Source organism: Pinus tabuliformis, chromosome 6 (genome assembly GCF_031772625.1).
Source record: "Pinus tabuliformis cultivar Carrire ecotype Pingquan chromosome 6, CPIR1, whole genome shotgun sequence".
NCBI classification, from domain to species: Eukaryota; Viridiplantae; Streptophyta; class Pinopsida; order Pinales; family Pinaceae; genus Pinus; species Pinus tabuliformis.
Genome location: NC_142292.1, coordinates 1,773,937,165 through 1,773,952,747, shown reverse-complemented (window position 1 = coordinate 1,773,952,747; position 15,583 = coordinate 1,773,937,165).

Sequence of the window (15,583 nt, the reverse complement as noted above, 5' to 3'; positions counted from 1 at the left end):
GGGTTGAGCATGTTAGTGTAGTTCTTAGTTAAGTTAGAAAAAACATGATGAATATTCAATATGATTAATTACATTTTGTTTAAAGGTAATTATTCAATTATAATTATTAAAAAGAGGGATTAAATTAGTGTAGTTCTTAGTTAAGTTAGAAAAAACATGATGAATATTCAATATGATTAATTACATTTTGTTTAAAGGTAATTATTCAATTATAATTATTAAAAAGAGGGATTAAATTGTATATTTTTAAAATAAAAAGAGATTTAAATCCACTCAAAATCAAGTTCATGTGAATAGATAGTGTTGTTAATTTTTTTATTTATTTTTTTAATAATTAGCTTTAAAGAAAAAAGCAATTGAAAAAGGAGTAGACACGGACAGAGATTTGAACATGGAGTGCCCTAACAATACACTCATTCACTCTCAATTCAAAGTTCTATGGGCATTGTTTTTCCTCTTTGAATTTTATTGTTTTTTATTTTTTGACTTTTATCCAATAAAAATTTGATATAAACATAAAAATTGAATATATTACAAAAATAAAAGTAAAAATATATTTATCTGATATTATAAATTAACAAATAGGTAAATATTTATATAACTAACTCAAAATAATGATCAAATTGATTGGTATAGCCTTGGCCATTGATAGGAACTAATAATAATAGAGGAGACATAAAGATTGTGATTTCATATGTAAATTGATGAATTATTAAAAAATTAATAATAATTTCTTTGTTTTTTAACCATTTAAACTAATTATTTTTGTATTAGTTGATATCAAAGCTAGCTTCCTTAGCTGTCATAAGGGATCTGTTCTATATTTTTTAGGTTTCCAAATCTATTATATGGATATGTTCTCTTCTTTTTTTTTGAACTTATACTTCTATCACATGGGAACTATTGTCTTCAATTAAGGGAATTTTGAGGTCTAAAATGGTTCTCCCATTAAAAATAATAAAATAACAATTTAAATAATAAAATAAGAGATGAAATTTTAAAGAAAAAGAAAGTTTTTTTAAAATCATATTTTCAACATATCCCTTTATAATTTACTCAAATTTCAAGTGCATCCTTGAGTACTTATCAGAAAGATTCATCATATTATTTTGATGAAGGGGAAACATAAAGAAGGGTTGACTAAACTTTTCTCAAGGATGGTATTCATGTCATAGGATATCCACTAGATGGGTTGATCAAGCCTTCCTCACGCATAATATTTCCATCAAGACAATGAATGGGGATATGTTAGCTAATAACCCTTTGTTAGGAATAATATTGTAATATAAGGGCTCATAGGGAAGGGTTGTTTAGGGTATGATCCTCTTTTTAACCAATATCCTAGGTCCTTGACCATAATATTTTCACTATGTGGGGGTACTAAGGGTGTTCAACTAACTCTTCCTCAAATTCAGTATTGTCATTGAGGGAGACCCAAGGGAAGATTGCATTGACCATTAAGCATAATACTGATGTCATAGAAAATTTGAAGGAATGATCATCAAACCTTTTTTGATGCATAATATACACTAAAGGGGAACTCAAGGAAGGATCAACCAACTTGTTCTTGATCATAGTATTTACATCACGAGGGAGCACGAGAGAAAGGGTCAATTGGCCCTTTTTAAAGCCTTAGTCATTTCATTGGGGGAGACTGTAAGGAGGGGATGACCAACCCAACCTTGTGCATGGTATCATGTCATAAAGGATCCCAATGTAACTATCAGCCAACTTCTTTTGAGGAATAGTATTCATTGTTGAAGGGGACTATGTTGAAGGTTTGATCAATCCTTCCACAAGCATAGATTTTTCCCTGTGGGGAAGTATGGAGAATAGACGTTTGAACCATCCTCAAGCATTGTATTCTCATCAAGGGAGTACTAAGGGAAGGGTCAGTCTATTAATCTCCTAATCCTAATGTTCTAGAAGTCTAAATTAATTGTTTTAGGATTTAGTTTATTCTAGCATATTTGTCAATTTGTTGAGAGCATCCCTTCGGGTCCTATAATTTAAAGGATCTCAAGGTATTTGAGTATTTTATCTGATACCATAAATAATTGTCAATCCTCCAATGATTTCCAAATAAAAGAAAAATAGAATAAAAAATGAAAAGTGGGCATAAGTAAAAAGAGGAAAAACAAAAATATTGAAAAAGAATGAAAAATTGAACCCCATTAAAACAATAACAAAAAGAAATAATATTGAAAGTGTTGCAAGTCTAAATGCCACTACTGATAGTTAGTTTTCTTCATCATTACTAAATAAAGGTTGTGTGCAGCTTGTTCAAAATGCCACAATGACTAGCTATTTGTTTAATCATACAGTGTAATCATGGTTAAACTTGTTTAAATTTCTATAAATTAGGTTAGAGAATAAAGATTTTCCAAACAGTATAATCTTGGTAAATCAATAGTTAGGTATAAAATGACATTGATTCAATTGTTTAATATGAATCAATAGGAGAAATAAGTGATAGGATTTGGATAGTTTTTCTTTTTTTATAAATTTCTTTTTTTATAAAAGAAAATAATGTGGGTTTGCTAGTCCAAATGCACCCCTTAGAAGAATAAATGTTAGTTTAGTTAAGGGGAGGTAAAATAGTTGTTTTTATAAATATATGTCTATGCCATTTATATCCTAAGTTTTAATGATAATGAAAAAAGGCAAAGGAGTAGGATGGAATAAAGTGTTTTTTACATGTCTTTATTCCTAACATTTGTCCTAAGTCCAAAATATAAAATCAAAGGTGCATGTCGACAAAGCCTTCTTTGTCGTATTTTTTTAAAGGACAACGCTTTTCGAGCATCGAGATTCTCTCCCCCTCATGATCCACGGTCCATATGGTTCTTCGGTCCCCTCTCTCCATCTTGCCTTTACCACCCGGGGGGGTCCAAAAAAGTTGTTTCTCCCACTCGGCCCCATCCCTACGTGGCACCCTCTTCGCATTTCGCACCCCCCCTCCCCGGGCTGATACTTCTTACCACTTTATACCCCCTCCGAAACCGCCTTCCCCTTGTCCTCTTTACTGTGTCCCCACCACGACGTTTCTGTCACTCACCTCCTGCCACGTCACCTAGCCCTTATCCATTTAAATGGTCTCCCGACAAAAATAACCGTTCAACATTAAATTCACAATTCGCGGGTAACTATTCAAATTTAACAGTCCCCTGCCACCTCGTATATATTTCACTTCTCAGCCTTTACAAATCTTTGGAAGCATCTCCTCTCTCCCTTTCACTGCTTATTCTCTTTAATTGACAACTTTTAAACAACAACCATTTTCAGAGTATTTCCTCGAACTGAACCTGATCCAAATTGTCAGCATTTTGTTTCTATTCCCCTAACAATTCATTCAACTTGAGCTGATTCTCGGTAAGCCATCATTCCTCTTACTGTTATTTTACATTTGATACAATCATGCCTCCAAAGAGGAAAACCCAATATGAACCTATTAATCCATTAATCCATGCCTCCATAGATTTAGATCACATCCCTTTAGCCGATATGGATTATCGGGTTAATGAAACCCAGTGTGACTACGAGTTCTTAGAGCTATATTGTTGGCTGAAAGACAAGCATGCAGACCAGACTGATGAAATTGGACTCTGGGAGTCAAACCTTCCCCATTATATCTTCGCTCTGACCTTCCAAGCCCCTGAATTCACTAGAAAATGTCAGGCATGTTATGTCCCTACCCAAAGAGCTATCATGGTCCCATTTGGTGACATTCTCTTTCCCATTACTGCCCAGTCTATAAACCAAATAATGCTAGCTCCCCCTGTGGAAAATAATGCTCATTTCTCCTTAGAAGCCCTCACCCGGCTTTATCAGAAGCTAGATTTCACTACCAAAGCCAAAATCTTTGAGATGTTCTTACCTAAAAATGCCTAGTTACCTAAGAAGAATCCTCAATACCCTTCCTCTATCTTCCCTTATCAAGTTAAACAAATTATATCCATAATCTCATACATTTTGGGTTATTTTTCTGATCAATGGGTAGATGAGCCCATTTTAGGTTTCCTCTCCATATTTTCCACAGATAGTAAACCATCCATTGTATTCAATTTCAGTCAATTCTCGGCTGATAGCATTCATGAGCAATTTCTAAAATTTCCCACAGAACAGGTTTTTAATTACACCTCCATTTTAATTTACATTTTCCTTTATTATCAAGCAGATAAGTTCAATTTTTCCATGAAGAAGCTTGATGATGCAGGATACCAGTAGCCAATGATTTTTTGGATCTCATTGGTCATGACAGAGCAGCAGGAATTCTCTTACAAGTAGTTTATTGTGGAATTTGTTCACCCAACCATGAACATCCTTAACAGTTGTAGACAACCCGGAATTAGTGAAGATATCAAAAGAATTTTGCATCTAACAGATCAAGGAGAGACTAGAGATCGGTATTTATACCAAAACTATATAGAAATCAGAGTTTATGGTTGCGAATTAGCACCATACAAACTCCCCAAATACCTCCCCAAGAGAATTTTTTCCCTGGAATACATCAAACAAATGTTAAATTTCAATGACATTCATTTTGTGGTGGCTGCAAAGAAATCAAGTTCTGCATAAAGACAGAGGTGGGCCCATTTCTATGTAATACTAGGACAACAAGTGAAGAAGCAGACAAAATTATTAAAGAGATGAAGTTCAACCTGAGTTTTACATGGTCTTATGACCCTTGTGGTATTATTTCAAAGCTTAGAGTAGCAAATAAAAGTACTCCCTACATCCATACCTCAAGGCCTGAGATATAAAAGTATGCAAATAAGTTGGAATGGGCCGAGAATACCTTGCAGGAAGCTGAAGAACAACTCTTTTCCACTTCAAGTTTATAGACTCCCACTCCTCAGGAGAAAACAAGTAAAAGACAAAGAGATGAGAGATCGTCATCAACAACTAGAAGTAAGGCCAAAGAGTTCAGGATTAGTTACAGGAAAAGGAAAAAATCGACTCCGAGGACAGATGTGGACAAAGAGACGGAAGAGCAGGTTGCCATCATAATTACAGACTCACCACCTACAAGCAACAAATTTGTAACATTTTCTAATAGACCTTCATCATCACAAGGTTAGGAGGAAACAAAGCTAGATTCACAGAATGTCCAAGGAGAGGAGGAAAAGACAATTTTTGATAGGTACAGAGAGATTAATCTTGAGAATGAGATTCTTAAAAACAATACTTATAATCAGTTTTGGAAACAGACCTCCAGCTCACAGAGTAAGTTCTTATCAGTTTTTTACACATAGCATGGGAAGATGCATATGGCCTTCCTTGAGGCCCAAACTCCACATCCAAAATGATCAGTAGACTACAAGAGTACTACATTTGAGTTCAGTACCGAAGATGTCCATCCCATTGATCAAATGGATATGTATAAGAAGACTGGTGAGATGATATCTTCTACATTAACTAACACGGTTATGTCATTGTCCAAATTGCAGGTTTCATTTGCCAATGTTCAGTCTCAGTTGAAAATGGAGAAGGTATCCTCCTTAACAAAGGATAATAGGATCAAGTCTTTGGAAGACTTGGTGGTAAATATAGGATATGATCCTAAAGATGTCAATGTTGCAGAGGAGATTATCAAGAATAAGAATTTGGGCATTGCACCATTGAGAAATTAGCTTAAGCTTCCTGCCACAGAGGACCCCTTAACCAAGGACATTGAACAAAATGAGGCACAAAATGTTGACATGATGAAGCTGATTATAGAGTAGAACATATAGATTAGACAGATGGAGACAGAAATGGAGAAGATGGTAAAGGAGAAAGAATAGAGTCAAAAGATGGCCATTGTTCCCCTGGATGCCATACCCATTTCTCATCTTCCAACAACAGGAACAACCACTACAACTAATTCTTCCACTCATACTACAAGTGTTGAATAGGTAACAAAGACACTAGAGAACATGTCAATCCAGTCAAAAGAGATCAAGGATTTTCAGGGGAATCTCAAAGCTTTAGAAGTACAGAAAGCCAAAGCTGAAGCTTATCATCTTACTAAAGTGAAGAAATCATAGAGACTATTGGAGAAGTTGCAAAAGGTAGAAAGGGATATCTCAATTGGTCAGACCTTGGCCCAAGCCAAGGAAACCATTTGGATGGGTATTTTGGACTTTATGAATGAGATTTGGACATCTATCCAAATCATCTTTGAACAAAAAGAATTGATAGAAAAAGCCAGAGAAACCATTGTTCAAGGAAGGAAGAAGCTTGGAGAAATGCCCACAGAAGCCTCCAACATTATCAAATTCCTAAATTCTATGTTAAAATATGAATTTGTAGAATTAGGAATTAGTGACAAATATGCCACTATTTTAGAAGTCAAGAAAGTTTTGACCAAAAGGAACCTCATTATCAATTGGAGGAAAGATGTGAAACATTAGAGCTAGGAGTAAACAGGTTCTACAACACAATTGAAGCATTAATCCAGAAAGGGTTGCCCAACATTTATGTGATAAATGACAAATTAATCACTCAGGAAGACTATGTCTTGAAAATGAAAGAAATGGCCAGAAGCAGTGTCAAGTTCAGTGGGATAAAGGGCAGTATGACAACAAAAGCATTTTTAGAAACCATAGCAAATGACTTCTACATATAGAATGAGGTAAAAAATGTTTTTACAGTGAAGCCAACTTTTTCAAAATACAGAGAGGTTGATGAAATTTACCCTAGGGTAATTAAATTAACCATACCCGATGAAAAGAGATGGGAAGAACTTTGCGATTTACTAGATTAAAAAGGTAATTTGGATGTAGTAAGACAACAGCCAGCACACCAGCCAACACAACAACCATCACATCAACGCAACACATTTTTGGGTTGATTCAGCAACCAAACCCACCAAAGTAGAGCCACCTATCCATGCAGTTGTCTACGTGGCCTATTTTTCTGTTAGAGATAAATCTTATTGTTTAGAATTAGGCTAATAATACACTGTCGTTTTTTACAACGTTTTTGTAATTATTTTTGTATAAATACTTCATTGTTTGAAGTATTAAGGGTTGATTTCTGAATGTAATTTCCTCTGCATATTGTAATTTTTCAAAGTGATGGAGCATCAATAATACAGGGACCTTTTCACAGGATTCATGTGGTGTACCAAATGGTGATGTGTTTCTTCAGTTTATTTTTTTAAACATTGTTTTTCTTTCTTTGTTGTTTTGAAATCTTAACTACTTAACATAAACTGTGATGAATAGGATTTGTTATGTAAATCACCCTATTTTGGCTATTAGTAATTTTCATGTTTTCCACTGAAGTAAAATTAAGGAATTCTTAATTGCTTCTTAATTTCTATTGAATCTTACCTTTTTTCTATTTCACAATCCATTTAATTTCTACAAAGATCTAAATAGTGCAACCTAGCTTGACCTGTGAAACTCCTCTAGAATTTGATGCCAAATCTAGTTAAATATTCAGACTCCATAGCCTAATGGAATTATAACACTTAAATCAACCAAACCATTCAAACAAAACAATCAGTACAGTAAGAACTAGCCTAAAATTCATATAAAACAAAGCTAAATTTTACAGAGAGATCCCTCTCTGAAGCTGGTAGCACTAGATCCCGGCTTCCAAAGTGGTTTTGATGATGTCCTATGCGTTTACTCCCTCAACCTCAAAAATACAAAACGACAACATAGTGCCGACCACGGGGAAGAAAACTCTTTAGATTGAAAAATCATTATTCCCTGGTATTCAATCAGTTTTTCTATAAATTAAAGCTTATATATCATTATGAAATACATGATCCAAGGTTGTTATCTTGTATATATTTTAGTGTGTCATTGATTTTGATTTTATGAAGTTGTGTGATGAATTTTAATAGACCTGGCTCTCAAAAGAATTTTCACTAGAGCCCATCTTGATCCCAACTCTTTTGAATTTTTAGATAATCCAGAGAATTTGGTGAGAATTTTTTTTTATAGAGAGTTAAGGTAGTAATAGTCCTTTGTCTAGGTTCAACTTTCTTCCTCAGAATAGTCCTTTGTCAAGATCTAACTCTCTTCCAGATAAATTTGAAACTATTCAAGATATAGATTTTGATTTGTCTTTCCAGCATAGTTTGTTTAAATCAAAATCTGAGAGTTTTGTAGATTAGGCTGTCATTGACAAAACCATACTGCAACCATATATACCCCAAACCCAACCTTTTGAAACAGATCCTGATCTTGAATCCCTACAACAATTTGATAAGTTACAGGATCTAGTTTCGGTTTTGGACCAAGCCATTGATGAAGCTTATATTCAACAATCTGTTGAATTTTCAGCTTTAAACATTGCAACAGCTTTTTTATCCAACCAATCTTCCCAGTCTATTAATCTACAAACCCCTAGTCCTACTCATTCCATAGTCTCTACTTCTTCACCTGTAATATCTTAGACTATTATTTCTATTATCCCTGTAGTTATCACAACTACACCTACCACAGGTTCATCTTCTAGTCAATCTCTCAGACAAGCTATGGTAAGTAGGTATGCACCTTTGGTGTTACCAGGCTAGCTAAATGCTATGCCTAGAGATTACCAATCTAAAATTTTTACCTTTGATAACATTGGTTCCCATACTACTCAGCAGCATGTGGATAGAATGAATGATGTGTTTGACCCTCAAGAAGTAGATGAAGCTGATGTAAAAATGAGATTGTTTGCTCAAAGTTTAGGAGGTGATGTCAAGAAATGGTTTAGGAGTTTATCCAACCTTGATGCATTCCATCAAACTTTCTTAGCTAGATGGGAAATCAAGAAAACTCCACTTCAACTCCTAAATGAATACAAAAGATTGAAAAGAAAGCCAAATGAAATTGTGGAAGAATATTGTGAATGGTTTAATATTGTTTACAATGCCATTCCTACACACATCAAGCCCTCTCTTGACCTAGCTTTAATTGATTTTCCTGATGGTTTTGATGTAGACATGGAATATCAAGTTAGAGAGAGAGAACTGAAAACTTTGGAAGAAATGCAAGCTAATGCTATAAAAGTTGAAGCTAACATCTTAGCCAAGAAGGCCAAACTAAAATCTGAATGCAGGGTTACCATAAAAGAAGAGCCTTCCAATTTTGCCTCTGATCACAAAATTGATAACCTAGTGAGGGTAGTGGAAAATATGATGCAAACAGTAAACATAAATGACCAAACTTAAATAAGAGAGAACCAAAATGCTCCTTAAAATAGAAACCAAAAATTTAGAAAGAATGTTCCCCAAATCAAACAACGAGAACAAAAGGGTCGAAACCAGCATATCCAACCTCCTTTTCAAGAAAAATATACTGATGATGAGGGTATGAAGATTTGGATGATAATCAAATAAATTTGATGGGAATAAATGATGATGAAACAATTTTTCTCACTCAAGAGGAGCAATAACCTTTTCTCCTAGCTCAAACTAAACTAGAATCGAAAGAATCAGATGAATATAAAAAAGGCTTTGAAAATGCCATCATGGAAGTCCATAGGTAATATAACCTTAGGAGTAAAAAGAATCTAGAAACTCTCAATAGAAAAAACTCTTATAATCCTACTAATAAATCCTCTGAAACTGATCTTAGAAAATCCACTAGAGTCTTCCTAAGAAAACTGTTGATAATTCTGGTAAAAAGAAAGTAGAAACGCCTATCAAAAATATAGTTGATAGTGTTTCTAAAACTACTCAAATTGATATCCCAACCACCAGTCAACGAAAAGAGTCTATAACAAAAGAAGTTATAGACCAATCTAACCTTCCCAACTGTTGAAGCCCCAAAAATCAGGTCTACAACAAGGGGGATATCCACCCAGTATGGACCTTGGTTAGCAGCTCCTTTTCTGTTTGGTATAGTGGGTCTGACTAGGGATATGGGCCCAGTTTCCCAATTTATGTGTGTGTGTGTTGAGATTTGATATTTCCTTTCTAAAGATTCCTAAGTGAAATGCTTTTATTCTAACTCTAATCTAATAACATGCAATTGTATTCTAATAAACAGAAATATCTAATTCTACACTAACCTGGGATGTAATCTTTCCGTTATGCGATCTAAAATGATTTCAAATAACAATTGGTAATAAAGATCATTCAACTGTTATGAGAAAAGACTTCAATAGAGATAAACCACTTCGTATAAAAAGTTAGACGAAACAGTTGTGAAAAACATATCGCATAATAAGCTACTCATATATTAAGCATAAATAAATAGCTATCATCGTACAGAAATGCCAAATGATAACTCAAGCATTCACGCATCAATATATAAAAAACTGAACATAAATATCACTTTAACACAAAGGCAGAAATAGTGAAGAGATAAAAGTACCATTTGTAGCTAGTTCTACTCATGAGCTTCAAACGATAATGATTTATCTCTTCTTAATCCAACATCCACTAAGAGTACAGAAGTGCAACATCAGTAGTAGATATTAAATGCATATATCAATAAATCTTGTTCCATTCATTCATCAAAACCTCCTCGGAAGGTGCAAAAGTGCATGTTCTGAGGACACGTTTTTAACAAATTTCAAGACCCTTCTCTAAATGCATGAGAAGGGTTTAAATACTAATAACTAAATCTAAAAATAACTTATTACAAAAATGTAGGATATGGTTTAAACGACCGTCCTCATTTCAGGAAAAAAATAAAGCAAAATTAATACTAACATTGAATCTAAAATTAAAACTAACTAACTATTTCTGTATCTGCTCCTTGAAATCACACGCGTTCAACATTTGTTTAAGAAGAGTTGGCTGGCCGACTTCCGACTTTAATTGTCTTGCAAAATGGCATCGACAAGAGTTGGCGCCATCTTCTCAGTAGAATTGATGATACATTTGAGAGTCATGCACTGGCTGTGTGGTTTTACCAAATACGCCTAGTAAGAATCCCAATTCAACTTAGTTAATCTATTTATTGATACTGCCTTTTCTTGAGCCTTCTGTCTCCAGCCTGTCTGCAGTTGCTGTACTTTCTGTAGATACCCTAGAGTGGTTTCTGAGATCAGATTTGCCCTGTGCAAATTTTGATTTATGTAGTCAATAACACTGTTTGTTGCAGTGGCTGCTTTTTCTGCTACTTGCTCTACTTTCCTGATTTGTGCATCCCATTTGTTAAAGAGCATTTCTTTGTGATTGTCTTTGATTATTGGTGTGCCTGCTCTTTTCCCCTCCTCTGTTCCTTGCCAAGCCAAATATTTAGTAACTCTTTTATCAATTAAATCATAATCATGTCGTAAGTCCACGACTTGATTAGTGATTTTATCGCTTATTTCGCAATAAGAGTTCCACTGCGATATTCTTTGGCACAATGCTTCCTGTTGCTGTAGTAGTTGATCATTTAAAGAAATGGATTCTGTAATGAATTCTGTAAGCTTAGGATCATCCTTGTGCATCTCTTGCATATCCTGTAACTGTTTTTCTCTTTCAGCCAAACTGTTCTAGTAGCCTATCTGCATTTGTTGGAAGTCCTGTTGTAATCTTTCAAGCTATTTCTGTGCTTCGTTGTTGGTGTTGGATTGTTGCAGCTGTTGCTGCAAAACCTGTATTTGATCTTCCTTCTCTTTCAGTAGTTGTTGTACCTCAGATGCTTTATCAATGGTCACAGAGGCATATGCTCCTGCGATCTGAGATAATTTGGTGATATTTTCAGTGGGATCGATGGTAGGATCTTGCCATAGGATGTCTAATTGCTCTTCATCATGAGAGAGCACGTTTTCCAATTTTCTTTTCTTTCTTTGTCTTCTCACTACTGCCTTGTGTTGTGGACTATAAAATACATCAAGAGGAGGAATCTCCTCTATTTTGAGCATAAGTTCAGAGGATGGGGTAATGGGAATATGTTCCATTTCTGAGACATTGCTAATTGTTCCTGTGACTATATCTTTTGTTGCCTGTACATTACTCACAGGTGTCTTTGTGCTCTGTCCTTCAATATTGATTAAATCATTGAATGTATCCCATTCTTTATCTAGCTCGGTTCTGACTGATGGTGGCTGGACGATGAGAGGGGGAGGATCTAGCTGTGGAGAGGTCAAAACCTATTGCTGTGGAAGCTCTTTTGACTGGGCAGTATCCCTTACTGACCCTTCGCTTTTATCATGGTCACTTTCAGATCTCTTAGAGTGTTCTGATGTTTCTTTCCTGGACTTAGATTTAAATCTGTCTGTGCCTGAACTTCCACTGAGACTAATACTCGGAGTTGGTTCCCTTACGGGTTCCAAGCGTAGTTTTTCCAAAGGGATATTAGCTAACCTCCTTTCCCTGTATATCTTGAACTCTTGAAATTCTGTTGGAGGGAATCGCATTTGGGCCGAATGCAGAATTTGTTTAAACATACTTTTCTATTGGAACATGTCATCAAAAAGATCATCTTCTTTAGAAAAAACCTTTGTTTTGAGTGCAGTAGTGAAATTCTTAGCAATATCATGAGGGTCGAACGATCTTCCTGGAAATTTGAACAATTGTAGACATGTTATGTTGTTTACTTCCTTGATGCATGGCCTACATCAAATAGTGAAAAGGCCCCACAAGCCACAGGAAATTGTGGCCAAATAGCCTTCTTTTTGTTTTTCAAATATTTAGTCAAACCTCCTTCTCCGCAGGTTTGATAAGCAATTTCTCGTGCCATGAGTTTATCAGGAACATACAAAGGTAAGACGTGAGGGGAAGCGAGACTTCTGAATACCCTAACATATGTAAACAGTTCTTCTCCGAACCATCTCGCGACAGGGAGTATATCTACCTCTGGTTTCGGAGAAAATCTTGGAGCATCTTTATCATACAACATTTTGTATAGGGGCAGCATGATTCCATGACAAATCTTGTAGAAATACGGAGTGAACTTAGAATCCCACAATTCTTTATGATAAATATGAATGGGTAAGGGGCCTTGAGTCGTCCGTTTCCAACCCATCAAAGGAAAAATGGAAATATAACAGATTGCATCCATCGCATACGCAGATAAGTAGAAAGGGGGATAAATTCTCTGAGAAACAGTTCTTTTAGACCGGTAATTTACAATGGCTATGGCTAAGTTGTTAGACAATATTTTAGCCCAATGGTAGCCATTCAGATGAAAATTTGTTAATTTCTGGCTTCCAAAAAAGTCTACAGAGCATAGCAGTAACAAAGCAATACGGGAGGTGAGAGAACTAGTACTATACATACCATGTGTATCCTTTTTTAGCGGTTCATCCCTCCTTGACCAGTCTTTGGTGTATTCTGCCAGGTCTTCATTTTCTTTTGCGAACTTCTCTATGAACTATTTGTTATAAGTCGCCTGTGGCTCTGGTAAATGATACATGAGCCTCAAATCTTGTGGAATGAATAAGCCAATGAGTCCTTGACCCTGAGTCTTAAATTGTCTGTTTTTGATGTCAGCGTTGTCCAGTATCCATTTAATCATGTCCGTGTATGGAAGAATTTTGGGCCTCGCTGCTATTCAGTGTAAGAATGAACAAGCTAGCTCTGTAATGGATGCCTCAGAATAACCATGTGAGCCTACAGTAGCTGCAACCTCCATCACTTTGGGATTCTCTTCCTCAAGTAGACTATACATGCCTTCCCAAGTAGTAATACCAGCGTCTCTGTTGCAGGCGGTGTCTGTATACAAGGCGTCATTTCTTTGTCGTTAGAGCTCGGAGCTTTGCCTTTCTTTCCCATAATATCCTGAATATTGCTTTGTATAGTTCTCTGTTCTTTGTTCCTGCAGTTTACAAGTGAAGTGAGAATAATGATAAGGATAGGTGACGAGAAAGATTTAAATGCCGGAGACATATAAAATATACCACCTTACGTGAAATGGCTCTTCGATAAGCACAAAACCATATTTCATTAATGATTGGCAACTAACTCATTAATTAGCATTAAAGAGCATAACCAGGTCTCGATTTATGGAAAATACTTTTTCGAACAACAAGCCTGATAGATCTGCGATTTTGCGATTTGCTTCACAATATCGCAGATTGCAACATCACAATATTGCTATATAATCATCCGTTAATATGTTTTCCGTGAAATGCAATTTGCGATATGCGCCATCGCATATCGATGGTTTGAGGTTTTTCAGTGCAAGTGATATTTGAGGCATGCAATGTGATAAATGTTTTTAATGCATAGTTTCGCATCGCGATCTCACAATCTTAGAATTATGCTTGTAAGGAGGTATCCATTATCTTTTTTGCGATGCGATATTTCTTGAGTGATTTTATCCTACCTTATCATAAAACTTAAGCTTTTTTAATTTTTTAAGCGTATTCTCCTAAGTTTATGATGGTAAGCTTTATTGAGAAAAGCAATACAAGCACTAATTGATTTTTAAATTTTTTTACTAAGGGCCCCCACTTATTTAGTATTAATAATAAAACTAAATAAGAAGGGGGGTTGTTGCTGGCCACAACACCAACCTGATTAAGATTCAAACACCATTCCACATTCAAAATGAATTAGCAAAACTGAAAATTCCTATTCCTCTAACAGAGTTAATGAACAAAAACATGTACAGACCCCAAGTGATGAAAGCTCTAAATATAGGGGAAAACACAGACTCTGTAAATCTGAATGATGACCAGCCTAAACTCTTATTTGGGCTAGAAGTGTAGGGAAAACCACAGGAAGGAGGAGTTCCTCCATTCTATGTTAGCCTAAATATTCATGACAAGATTCTCCATAATGCTATGTTAGATTCAGGTGCCTCCCACAATTTAATGCCTAAAGTTGTTATGGAGAAACTAGGACTTGACATTACTAGGCCTTATAAAGACTTGTATTCCTTTGATTCCAGCAAAGTAAGATGTCTAGGTCTCATCAAAGACCTATGTGTTACTTTAGCTCAAATCCCAGCCAAAAGTCTAGTAATGGATATAGTGGTTGCAGATATCCCCCCAAGTATGGCATGTTGTTGTCACACTTATGGGAAGAAAAGTTACAAGGTACCCTACAGATGGATATGACCTTTTCCACCATACCAGTTTTTGGATAGAAAATAAGATTATATAGGGAAACTTTGATGAAATTCATGGTGAGTAGTTAAGACAAGCCTCACAACTATCCACTTTACTTTGCCCACTCAGATTTAGACTCTTTCATTCTATAATGATGGAGACCTTAACACTCAAGTGATCAAAGCTGAAACTAAGACTTCTCAAATAGATCCAAACCAAACACAAACAATAGAACCAAATACTCCTCCTGAACCTCTTTGGAACATGAGATTTGATGGCTCTTGTAGCAAAGATGGTTCTAGAGCAGGAGCATGGGTGGTAAACACAGGAAATAATCATGTTGAAGGTCATTCATACAAGCTTAACTTTAAATGCACCAATAACATAGCAGAGTATGAAGCCCTTATATTAGGATTGCAGTTGTTGAAAAAATTAGGTGCCAAGAGAATCTCCATTCAAGGGGATACTGAGTTAATTATAAAACAAATTAAAGGAGAGTATTCAGCTAAACACCCTAGAATGAGAGCATACCAAAATGTTGTGGTTGATTTTCTAGAGAGTTTTCTTAAATATGACCTTTCTGCAATTCCTAGAAAACAAAATATCATTTCAAATAGCTTGGATTTTTCAGCCAACTCCTGCAAAATGCCTCACCCTAACC